Consider the following 13,117-nt stretch of genomic DNA (forward strand, 5'->3'; position numbering starts at 1 on the left):
GGGGAGCGGGGGCGCAGCGAGCTTTCACCCGCGCGTCTCTCGCCGCTTCCGAGCCTAACTGGGCTTTTTTCCCGGTCGGCGGGCCCTTTTAAACTGCACGCATGCGCACTGGGCCTGCCGTCGAGGAAGCTGCTCTTAGGGCAATAAGGGGGCCCTGCCCAGGATTTGGGGGACACTGCCCTACTGGAGGGGGACAGGAGAGTACCCCCCCTCCTCTCTCTCTCCCTGGGGGGGCTGGGCCAAGTAGGGGCCTGGGCGGGGCTTGACCCGGGGCTTGACCCCCTTTCCAAAAGGAGGGGGCAAGGAGCAGTTGGACCTGAATCAGAACTGCACCAGCCAGGTCTGGAGAACTTCGGGGGTGGAGGCCCTGAAGAGTATACAAGGGGAGTGTGCTTGGCCCACTGGGGAGAGACGATGAGGGATGGTGAGGAGTGAGGAGCTCTGGAGATGGCTGTCCAGTGACTCCACCTGAGCTTCAGCGGTGCGCAAATCGGTGCATGGGGATCAGGCTCTAGGACCGCTCGAGGCAGCTTGAGCCTGTGAACCTGGAAAGTGGCTGGGCAGTCAGCGTGCAGATCAGCACACAGAGAGCTGGCCCTGGGAGCAGCTTGAGGCTCCTCAGGCCCCACATGGTGTGCAGATCGGCGCACGGAGAATCTGGCCTGGGAGCAGCATGTGGCTGCTCGGGTCTTATCTGGTGCGCAGGTTGGCACACAGAGGACCCCCCTGGGAAAAGCTCATGGCTACTCAAGTTAGCCCCAGTCCTAGGCCGACTGACTGGAGCCCCACAGTGCAGCTCCACCTTTAACTAAAAGAGCCCTGGTGCCCAGAGCACAGCCTGGGAAAGGGAAGGACTCCTGGTGCGAGGCTGTAAGGGTTCAGATCCTGCAAGAGAGAGAGAGCCCTGGGCTCCCCAGTGCAGGATGCCAGGCCATCGAGAGGAGCAGAAGGTGCCACTGGAGAGAGGTTCTCATGGGATCGGCCCAGGGGATGAGCCTTGGATGCTTCAGAGAGGAAGCATGAGTTGCTGGGGAAGTGGGCCCCACAGGGGAGGCAGGCATGGGACAGGAGGGTCTGCTGCCTCCACCCTCCATTGTGGGAGGTGCGTGTCCACATCCCAGGGTTCTACAGGGGAGGGGCTCCAAGGAAACCCCTTGGGGAGGTACTGAGTGCACTCCCTATTTTGGGTGATCGTTGGTGTGTCAAGGTCTATATAGCTATGGGTATTCTTTAAGGGAGTTTATATGGTTCATGTGATTTTAAGGTATTAATATGTATATTTGTATTTGTACTTGGTAGGTCTAGGGAATATTATTATTAACTTATTTGGGTTATATATGTTGATTCCCCATATGTGTTTATCATGTTGTAACCTTAACTATCTTGTTTAATGTGTTAATTATTATATATAGTTTATGTGGATTGTGGGATATTATATGTAGTGTCATATGCTAAGCTTTATTGTAAATATTTCATGTTTTATCTTAAGTATATGTATTTATTATAGTAATAAATTGTATATAGTCAAGCATTTGGTCTCAGCCTGGCTCTCTAGGGAGGAGAGGGAACTGCTCTAGTAGCCAGCCCCTCCATCAGCAGCCTGCCTGACCCCCAGCACAGTCACTGGAGGACAGGGCACACCCAGGCTACACAGGCAAGGGTGGATCAAGGGGAATGCAGTACTGCCCTTCTGCCACTGCTGATCCTAGCTGACCTGGGCACAGGGGAAGCCCTAGAGCTGCTCCTGCCCTACTCCATCTGTGGGCTGCAGGAAGCAGCTGTGTGAGGTGCCACAATCTGCCAGGAACAAAAAAGGCAGCAGACAGGAGGTTTCCTCCGTCTGTACTTGCTTCCTGCTGCTGCCCCTCTGTGATCACCTCTGGTCAGGACCAGGTGTTGGAAGGAGGAACCTGGACTCTTCTGCTGCCGCTGTCCCTAGCTAACACAGGCAAGGGGGGAACCCCAGAACCACTCCTTGTCCCAGCTATGGGGTGCTAGGCTCAGTCAAGCACAGCAGTGGCTACACACAGGTTCCCTCTTCCAGCACCTACTCCCAGCCAGCAGGAGACACCCTGGAACAGGGTATGCAAGGAGCAGGCACTGGAAGGAGCAACCTATGTCACGCTGCACTATCCCTGGCTGGGTGTAGCACCCTGCTGCAGCTGCCTCCCCAATGTGGGCCAGGAGTGGCTCTGCAGCTTCCCCGCATACTGCTCATGCCTGGGTCAGCCAGGGACTGTGGCAGTGGCAGCAGCAACAGCAGTGTACACTTTCTCCCTTCATGTGCCTGTTCCCTGTCTAGCTCCCTGAAGTGCCCCCTTGGCCTGGAGGCTCCAACTATGCCTGATCCGAGGAGTGGCGTGCTGCACCCCTCCTTCAAAAAATCCTAGATCAGCTCATGCTTACAGGCATGTTATTCAGGGCATTATAAAAATATACAAGATGCCATAAATTACCAATGTTTCATTTTCTAAGGAAACATTACATTCTGTCTTTAACTAAGAGGTTCAACAAATAAAACCAGATAAACTCAAGGCAAGATATAGATTAATAATTTGAAAGAGGGTGACAAGAATATGGATCTTAAAAAGTGGTTTCTTGGAGGCAAAGATTTAAAGAAATGATTACAAGCATGAAAGAAGGCACAAACTTGGAAGTGAGAAAAAAGAGCATTTGCCAGCCAATTTTTGCAACAGATTCTCTAACCAAAACAGAATATGTGATCAAGCAACTAATGTTGCCCAGTCAAGCAACTCATGTTGCACAGTGCTCCCTGTACAGCTACTTGGAATATGTATGGTGCTTTACTCATATAATAAGGGGCATATCCATGTGAATGTAGCATCCCCATCAATCTACCCTTGCCCGTAAGTGCTATGTTTAATCTATACTTGGCTATCAGCAAAGATCAAAACATATGATAATGATGATACACTGATTTCATCCCCAGTTTGTTATTTTGTTATGTAATTGCAGTTTCAATCCATTTAAGAGTAGCATATGTTACTACAGCTCACATTACTAAAAAACAAACATTTTTCCTACCTGAGAAATAGAATTACAGATATACATTAATGCTGTACATTGCTAGCAGTAAAAGCAATGTTTCAAATACAAGTTTCATGTATCACAAAAATAATAGTTTATGCACCGCATCCTGCGCTTTTAAACTGATGAAACACCATTGCCTTTAGCAGAGCTACACCAATGGAAGATCTGACAAGAAAGGTATATTATTCTTTTTTCTAAGTGAAAATGAAATGCCCATTAATAGGGTAAATGGAACTATACCAATATGTAGTAGCTGACGAAGTGACCCATTATGTGGGTAGATGTAATGACCAGATCATTAATAATGTAGACAAATCTGCAAAATCCTCAGGCTCATCCTGGATCATCTCTTTATCCCTCTCCACTTACACAATTTTTCTCCCTGCTTCATTTAATCCTTAAAAAAAGCAGTTCAGAGCTAATGGCATTTCAAAATTTTGAATTTTCTAAATGATACATCATGTGATTTGATTTTACAGGGATTTTTTTCTGTTACACTTTTGCTGATTAAGGTCTGTTGAATAATGAACTGTGGGTCTCAAACATTATTCCAGTACTGTCTCTGGTTCTTATAAAAGTTACAACACACGAGGTACATGCAAACATTTGCCACAACCGGTCTAAGATCATGCAGCTTATTTTAAGGTCAACCTTACTAGTTAGGTCAGCTTAAATGTAATATCTGTGCGTACTCATTTGTGGACAGAGTTTACAAATACAGTGTGAAAAGGTCTCACTGACTGTAAAAAGCACACCACAATTCTTTGCTCAAAAAGATAATTCTTTGCCTCTAGTATTAAAAATCTACACATGCCCCCAGTGCAGGAAACATATATCTCCTTGTTTACAATATGACTTTCAAGGAAAGCATAACAACATGCATCTCAAACCTAGGGGGTAAAGAAAGTTTTATATGTATAACTTTTTCTCATCAGTTTTATCAGAAGAACTTAGATTGCACAGCATACAGGATATCTAAGGGAAAATTTACATGTGATAATTTAAAAGGGACGTAGTAAAAAAAAGAAAAAAATGTTTCAATTTTGCTAGGTATCTGGCTGTTGTCCTCAGTCCCTTCATTTTAAATATGATGGAGGCAATGCTCTTAAGTTGAGCTCATGAAAGAGAATTTAATGTTGTTTTTATTGGTTTTAAATCAAAGCTATATGCAACAGTAAGCCAACCTCAAAGGATTTATTTCAGATAAGACCACAAAGTTTATTTATATTACTTTAGCATTCAAACAGACCTTTTAAATATGCTCTTTATGTAGGAACTATAAGAATTGTACATGCCTCCATAGTTCAGAGAAAATGTGTATGTATACAGTATGATGAAAAAAAATTCCCAAGACAGGAGACATTTTCTCTCTTGATCCAAATCTAAGGTCCATCCCTGAACACTTGAGATGCACAAGTAATTTTACCCACATGAATATTCTCAGCTAATTCAGCACAGAGCCTGGCACCTGCAGAGCCACAAAGATAACTAACAACATGAAACTTGTCAAAGTCATGGAGATCTCTGAAAGTGATGACAAGGAACTTGTAATTGAGTACAGGGTCTGGGCACAGCTAGCAGAGAAATTCAAAGTAGGGAAGTGATCTGACTGACCTAACTGACAAAGATGACTTTTTGTGTACTGAAGGGAGACCAGAGGAGGACACTAGTAGTCTAGGCAGCGTATAACGAAGGCCTGAATAAGACGTTTAAGATTGCTTAGTTTTAAATGATCTCACACCCATCATTCAAAATAATGTTCTTGGAACACCTGAAATTATATTTTAAAAATGTAAACAGCATTTCATAAACAGTGCTACTCCCTCCCTTTCTGATCCTACATTTCACAGTTTAATAACTTGTTTGGAGTGCAGAAAAAGCCTACAGCTATATTTATAACAGTGAGTAGCTGGTACATTTAAACAGCAGGTGCAATGAAAAAACCAGGCTTGAATTTTTATACTCCATTAGCCTTGCCAGTAAACATAATCTGTTCCGGCCTAGAATTATGCTTGGCTGTGGGATGGTAGGTGGAGTAGAGGTCTTAACAGAGAAGGTAAAAAACGATTATAGACTTTGGATCTGGGCAAATGCTAAAATGCTTATATTGACAATGGGAGAACTGGTTTGGCTAATCCTTATTTCTTTTACTTAAACTACGCCTGTGGAAAGATGAAACTTTCAGAAGGAGAGGGGGAGTTGCTGCTCAGCTGCACACATTAGGTGTTACGGTGTAACTATAACTCTGCATGCTCCTAGAGTGCTATGTGTGAGCAAAACACAGGGCTAATTGTACAGTAAGGCTAGGGACAGACATTACATATAAACAGGTATATAAAGATATACCTGGATGGATGTGGTACTAGACTTAACTGATTTAGGTTGAACTGGTTTATTGAACTTCTATCTCAGGTCCCCTCCAGATTCAAGTTAACTCACAATCCCCCAGCATCCTAGGATGCTTTGCATCTCCCCCACAAGTTTCCCTTGCATGGTGGGTGGACTAGCCTTGGCAAAAGCTGTCTGCTCCAGCTTTTCAGGGAGGTGTGCTTTAGTGCCCTCTCTCCCCACCTCTGGCTTCTGATCTGGGCCACTGCAGGCACCTTGCTGCATTTCTGGAATTAAGAGTGAATGTCCGTTCACTTGCTTATTCATTCAATCTCTGCAGTTTAGACTAAACTGCAAAGATTGAACTGATTCAGCCTCAACTTTGTCTCTACTTAGCCTAACAGGTACCTCCTAAGGGCTATACCAGTATCAGTTGATATTGATACAATTGTTATGTCTATTTATACCAGTAGTTCACAACATTTTTAGATTCAAGGCACCCCTTGGAAACTGCCAGATCTTAGTTTTCACTCTTTTTGCCTACAAAAAAATATGAAAAATAAAAGAACAGTTTTTCTGTTGCAAGGAACTCAGAAAGAGCACAGCTATGGATTTCTATTTGAAATCTCTGGGTTTAATCTTGTGAATCATGTTTCTTAACCTAAGGGTGCTGGCACCCTACAGCACTCTTGAAAGGATCTCAAGACACCTCAGGATGCCATGACACCCAAGGGAGAATCACCAATTTATAACTTAATTAGGTGATTCTCAAGCCTTCTTAGACTCAAGTCTTTTTAGACTTAAGGCACCTAAACTTAGATTCAAAACACCCCTCAGAAAATGTCAGCTCTTAATTGTAACTCATTTTTGACTATAGGAAAAACATTGTATTTTCTTTCATGCCACATAAGCCCAAATAAGACATGCATCTTGTTTTATGGAAGACAGAATAAAGAAAAAGTTATGGTTGTACAGATCAGAGACAGAGCCTAATCTTCAGCTCACTCACCCTCCCTTTCCTGCTTACCCAGAAGATGAAACCATAGCTGCTACTGAAGAATGGTCTTCCTAGGTGGATCTATGAATTTGAAAATAGCTAAAAACAGTTTGCAGGGCTGCAAAATAGAAGAGAGACCAGGAGTAGCTAAAAGACAAAAAAAATGCCAGAAAAAAAATGGTTATCTGGATTAGTGGAACATCACGACCATTAAAAAGAAAAGGTGGCCATTAACACCTGTGGAGTAAAGAGCAATAAGCCATTACATCAACTGATTCTATTCAGTTTTCTGAATAGAAATGCCACTGCTGCTGCCAGCCAGTTGGTTTTAAACTTTGGGTTTAAACCAAGGAAGCTAGGAAGCTTTTTTTAAAGCAAGGAACACTATATACTTGAATTTGGGGCAGGAAATCAGCTTCTCCTGAAAACATACTTCCCAGTTTTGGAAGACTAATTTTTAGGGAACGAGTGGTATGTGTTGTGTGAGTAAATACAGCAAGAGAGCAGTTTTTCTCTTGCAAAGAAGGACTACAACAGATCTGACTGTTTTTGACACTATGGATTCTTATCTGAAACCTCTGGGTTTTTCTTGCGAGTCACATGTAGATGCTTACATATGTAACAGTGCTAATATTGCATAGCACCCCTTAAAGGATCTCAAGGATCTCACCAAAAAGAAATAAGGCTTTACAGGCTTATATTTAATAGTTTATATATTTTAAGGCTTTTATTTTATAAACAGGCTTTACAGCTATTTGCTGACTGCAGAGGAATGTAGAGTCTCAGTACTCCTGGGTTCAGGTCAAGGTCTGGAAGGAAGTGTTCTAGATTCATTGTCCCCATGCCTTCACCCTGTTTCCTTCTCTCCTTTCCACTCCCAGTCTTTCCCACTTTTTCCTCAGTGTCTTTCTAATGCCCGCACCCTTTCCTTAATCCTAAATTCTCTGCTTTTTAGTGTCTATCAGTTCTCCCTAATCCTCTACTCAGACACCTTTTCCCCTTGTGTTCTTACACAGACTCCATCCAGGTCCTGTCTGATCTCCCGCTCTGCAACTGCGGTTTCCCAACTCATTCTCTTCTCCACCCTCTAGCCTGTTTCAATTCTCCACCCTCTAGCCCCTTCTCCAGTTCTGTATCTGTGCTCCTCCTGTCCTGATTTCTTACCATTGTACATTGAAATGAAGTAAGTTTTGACTTCCTCCACTCTGCCTTGGCTTCAGCAGGTGAGGCATTAAAGGAAAGCAGAGAATCTTTCTGCTTGAATTTCTTATGAACATTTCACAATTGCCCTTGGCAGCAGGGAAGGTTAATAGCTAAAATGTCCTGCTTGGTCCCTGCATTTGTGGGCTACCACTGTCATACACAATCCAATCAGCATGTAAGAAACAAGAAGAGATGAGGCAGGCTCAGTGCAGACACAGTCCTCTCAAAATTCAGTTGCCGATCTCAAACAGATTCGGTACTGAGCAGGTACAAACTGAGCTTTTCCGTGTACGGGCCGGCTCCCGATCGCATGTGCGAGCTGGGCCTGTCTTTGTGCACACAGGCTATGGCCAGCAGCCCGGGCACGCGGGGCCGGAGAAAACCGCGGGGCGGTAAGGTACGCGCGAGCTAGAATCAGTTACGGAGGCGTAGTGGTTGATTGAAAAGATTATTTACTTACACCCAAGGTGGTCGCAGTGTAAGCTGGACAGCTTTCCAGGCGCAGCTCCGCTTGAATCCTCGTTGGAGGACTCTGACAAACTCGGTTCTTTGACCCCAGAGTGGTTTAGGCTCCGCGGGTTCGGCAATTCTTTCCTCACGGAGTGGCTGAATCTCCGTGGGTCCTGTTTGGTTCCCAGGTCCCCTGGAGCTGTTAAGACTCCGTGGGTTTGAAAATTGGGTATATAGGATAGGGATACGTCTAAGATTGCGCTCGGCGACGGGGAGAGGCCAGAGGCCGTTTAGACCTCTGTTGCCTTCTTAAGAGAGACGCGTTGGGTCCGCAAGGGTCCACATCGCTTAGAGATCTTCTCTCTCTCCGGCTTTCTCTCTCTGTCTCTCTCTCTGTCTCTCTCTCCGGCTTGGGTGGAAGCTACCCAAGCCAATAGCTAGCTGCCACGTGGGCATAATTTAGATCTGGCCAATAATGTGGCGCGAATCTAAATACAAATGGCGGGAACTCCTTTGCACCGTGCATCACTATGATGCAAAAGAAATGCACTATGCAAAGAAGGCTACAAATGGCGGGAAATACTCTTTTGCACGCGGGTTCTCCTATTGCAGCAGAAAACTCCACTGTGCAAAGGAGCTGCAATTTAGCGGGAACATAATTTAGCGGTGCCGAAGCACACACAAACAAAAAACCACAACTTTGGGTTGTGACATTCCGAAGCTCATGGTTTGATGGAATCAGGACAATTTTTCACAGGGAAGGAACATTGCAGCCTGAATAGATAAAATTTGGCAAAATTATAATTCACTGGTTTTATTTTAAGGAAAATATTCATACAACCTAGAACTTTTATAATCTTTGCAGTCCTATGCCCGATGTGCCTGTGCCTGAAAGATTGCAAATAAAGACATTTTCTTGTAAATATCTAGTTGGTCTAATAAAAGCTATCATCTCTGCCACAAGTTTTGATTCCTTCATACATCCTTAACATCTGACAGCAATACAAAGCTCAGCCAGTATTATAATACCCCTCACCTCCTTGACAATTGAAATCCAAACCTCTCTGCTGAAAAGTTAAAACTGAAAAGTTAAAACTACGAACATTTCACAATTGCCCTTGGCAGCAGGGAAGGTTAATAGCTAAAATGTCCTGCTTGGTCCCTGCATTTGTGGGCTACCACAATGCACCTAGCATTGTGTAGTGCCAAAGGAGATGGAGATAATAATGATTTAACACAGTGAAATAACACAGTGAATTAAAACACCTCTCTAATGAAAGGTGACAAATGCTTCTGCTCACATAGAATGGACAAGACTTTATTTCCTTCTCTACTGAAAGAATTAAATAAGAGCCAATCTTGGCTGAAAACAGTGCCTGGTATCAGGACTCCTGGCCGTGGCATTTTTGGGTCATGCAAAGCTGTGAAATCAAGGCCTTGTTGTCTTAAGTTGAGTACTCAAAAGCTGAAGAGTCAGAAATCAGAGGCCACTTTTCAAATGTTGGTTGTAATAAGCTAAATTTGATGTCTGAAGAATAATTTTTTTTTTTTTTTAGTCTGTGCAAAAGGGTGATAGACATTAAGACACGGTACTGGAATCCAGCCGTAATCACTTGTAGTAAGATTCAGAGTTATTACTAGCAACTGAGTACGATTCTAACCCAGAGAGGGCAAAATGGCAGATCCACCTGCAGCCAGACTCCATTTCCTGGCAGCACTGGCAGTGGTGGCTCCTTTGGCTTCCATTGCAGGACCCAGCCCTGCTGACTAGGCACCACAGCCTGTCTGCCCTGCACTCACTTCTGGGGGTGGGACCCACATGGGCAGGGCATGCAGCTGGCAGCTGGGATGGGGCCATGACCAGGAAAACCCCAGGATCTTGAGGTGGTGATAGTGCAGGGACGAGGCAGAGCCACGATCCACTGCTGACATGCCCCTGCAACAGGCATGGGTTCCATTGGCAGGGGCATGGAGGGAGCAGATCGTGGCTTTCCCCCAGCCCCATGCTCTCACTGCCCTAAGATCCCAGCTCTCACCCCAGGCATGGCTCCCAGCCAGTCTCCATGGAGATCTCAGGATCTTGGGGCAGTGACAGTGTGGAGCCAGAACCTGTGCTTGTCACTGGGATATGTGGGCAGCAGATCATAGCTCTGCCACAGTCCCACACTCTTACTGCCCCAAGATCCTTAAGTCTCCATGGAGACTGACCAGGAGCTGCACGGGCAGGGCACATGGCTGGGTGAGGATCTGTCCAGGGCTGGAGCCAGGGCCATGGCCAGGATCTTGGGGCAGTGATAGTGTGGGGCTGGGGCAGACCCAGGGCAGATCTGCTCCTTGCACGCCTGTGCATGCAGAGCCCACTTGTCTCATTCCTGGCCGTGGCCCCATTCCAGCCACCCGGCTGTGCACCCTGTCCATGCACAGCCTTCCTCCAGCAGTGGGTGCAGGGCAGAAAGGGCCAAGGTGCCTGGGAAGTAGGGTTTGGTCTGGTGGCAGCAGAAGCTGCCACTGCAGGGGTTGCTTGAAATAGAGTCCACTGCGGGCCTTATTTTGCCCACCCCTGTTCTAACTAGAGACAAAGGCACTGAAATGTCCATTTGGGCCTAAGGAACAAAGGTCAGGAAAGAAGTATGATCTGAGCTTTTCTGTTGCACAACTGTGGAAGAAGTTAAGGTTTAAACCCCAGTTCTGGGTGTAGACACACTTTTGAGAAAGTGACAGTGACTAGGCCCATTCCCAGTTAGTTTGTTTCTATAATTTCCTGGTTTCAGCAATTCTAGAATTGCTACTAGAACCCAGTACTAGCAGCAAAGGACATCACGAAAGGTTTATCTCATGAAATTTCAGATAAATTTATGGTTCATGGAGGCTTTGTAATAGTTCATCTAAGTTCATGCTAAACCTACAAGTGTTTTGAGGTTTCATCATCACAAATTTATATATTAAAATAGAAATGACCTGGAAAGCTCTGTATGTTCTAGGGCATTTGTAAAGCAACTGGCATAGTGGGACCCTGATTGCAATTAGGCTCTTTCTGTGCTACTGCAATCCAATAATTATATCATTCTTGCAGACTGTCTCCACTGTCCTTTGTTCCCAGCAGCCAGTAAGGAACACTGCTATAATGTATTATCTTCAAGGAACTTAATTTTTTTACAACACTGGAAGCCAGTAAGGACTTTTAGCAGCCTTTGAATTCAATTAAGGTTATGCTCATCCTGTTCTTGTCATTACTATATATTTGAATAATGGGAAGGTACCAGCTGCTTTTCCTTCAATCCTGATGTGATACTTTGACAACCTGAGTAGGATATAAGACAGCCAAAGATTTATACGTAGAAAAAACATTTTCCTCAAATCTGAGAGACTAAACCATCACTGAGATCAAATTTCTCTCTGACAGAGCAAACCATCAAGTAACCATATTTCAACTTGGAAGAACAATTCTACCTGAAATGGAAAAGAAGAAGCTTTGCTAACGCTGTCAAGCATGCGTTGTTGACAAATCAATGGCCTTCAGGTTATAATGTATAGGCGACAATGATATGTAGAAACTTTCCTAGTGGTTTGTAGCATCAAGCTTCTTGCAGGACATGGCCTGCTAGAGGATCTTCTGTTTACAAAATTGTCCAAAGAATGAAAATTTCAGAGATCCATCCTTTACTTAACCAAAGTACTACTTTCATAGTAAAAACTGAAAGGCTTGCTTAAAACTTTTTGCAGAAGAAGCAATCTTGAAAATTAGGGCAGTTGCTAACCATCAGTGGGGTTTTGGAATAAATTAATAATAGGGGTAGTGGGTCTAAACAGCTAACACATTTTATGAAAAAAACCTAATTAGGTTATAAACAGGATTATAGAATTAGGTTGCCTGCAACAAGCACAGGACTGGACTCAGTGGGATAGGAGGGCTCTTCCCCAAAAAATTACAAGGTAAGCACTCAAATGGATTGTAACTGAATTCATTTGGGCAATACTGCTCATTGGAATTCAACCCACTGAAAACAGCCTGTGCTAGGTCATACATGCTATATAGCTATGTTGATATGACACTGTGCAATGCAGTGCAGAGTCACCCAAACAGCTGTGAATTTATAAAGGAGATCTGCATTAGTGTGACACTTTGTCTTGGTTAAAATATTATGTTTCTCAAACAGAATGATTAACCCAGGCAGAGATTTTCACTATTGCATCTGTATTGCTTCCAGGTGAATTTGAATATTGTTACACCATCACTTATTTAGGAGTCAAGTTGGGCCTGACTCTGTATCACCAGCACTTGGAAGGGGTTCAGCGTCAGGTTAACAACAGAGGCGCTTTTATCCATCAACTTGCTGGCACCAACTGGGCTGCTGCAAATTTTCAAAAACTTCACACTGCCACTTCTACTACACACAACTCCAAATATGCTTCACAGCTATGCAGAAGAACTTCAGGGAAGCTTAGAAATCATCTACTTCACCTACTCTACTCCAAAAGAGACCAACTCAGGAAGGAAATCACCATATACTACAACAACTTAAAAGACAGAACTCCATGCATGTTCCCTGACAATATACGGTGGATACAAAGAGACTATGAAAAACTTTCTACAGCATTCATCCTACATAAAAAGAAGAAATGGAACAAATTACTCCAAGAACAAGCTCCCCAGCCAGGAAACAACCATCAGAGGAACAACACCAACACCTTACAACATTCCAACCTCAGACTTGATAAAACTGAAAGCAGCAACCAACCCACAAATATTATCAATCTCTCCACGCACATGCTTACCAAAACTGAAAAATCTGTCCTTTCTAAAGGCCTAAATTTCTGTCCAGAAAAATACCCTAATAAAATACTTCAATGTGGAGAACTAGAAGAATTCTTCCGATGCCTGCGCCTCAAAGAATATTTCCACGACCAAACTGAACCCACTCCCAACAACTCATCCTCTGACAACATTCAGGAAAGGATCAATGCCAAAAAGCCCCAAAAACCATCAGATTGGACACCTCACAGTGGATGAAACCCTAACCTTGACCGCTACATTGACTGCTTCAGGGAAAGAATGAACAATGAAATAATCAGCAACACGCGCCACCA

Source organism: Alligator sinensis, unplaced genomic scaffold (genome assembly GCF_000455745.1).
Source record: "Alligator sinensis unplaced genomic scaffold, ASM45574v1 scaffold926_1, whole genome shotgun sequence".
Taxonomy (NCBI): Eukaryota; Metazoa; Chordata; order Crocodylia; family Alligatoridae; genus Alligator; species Alligator sinensis.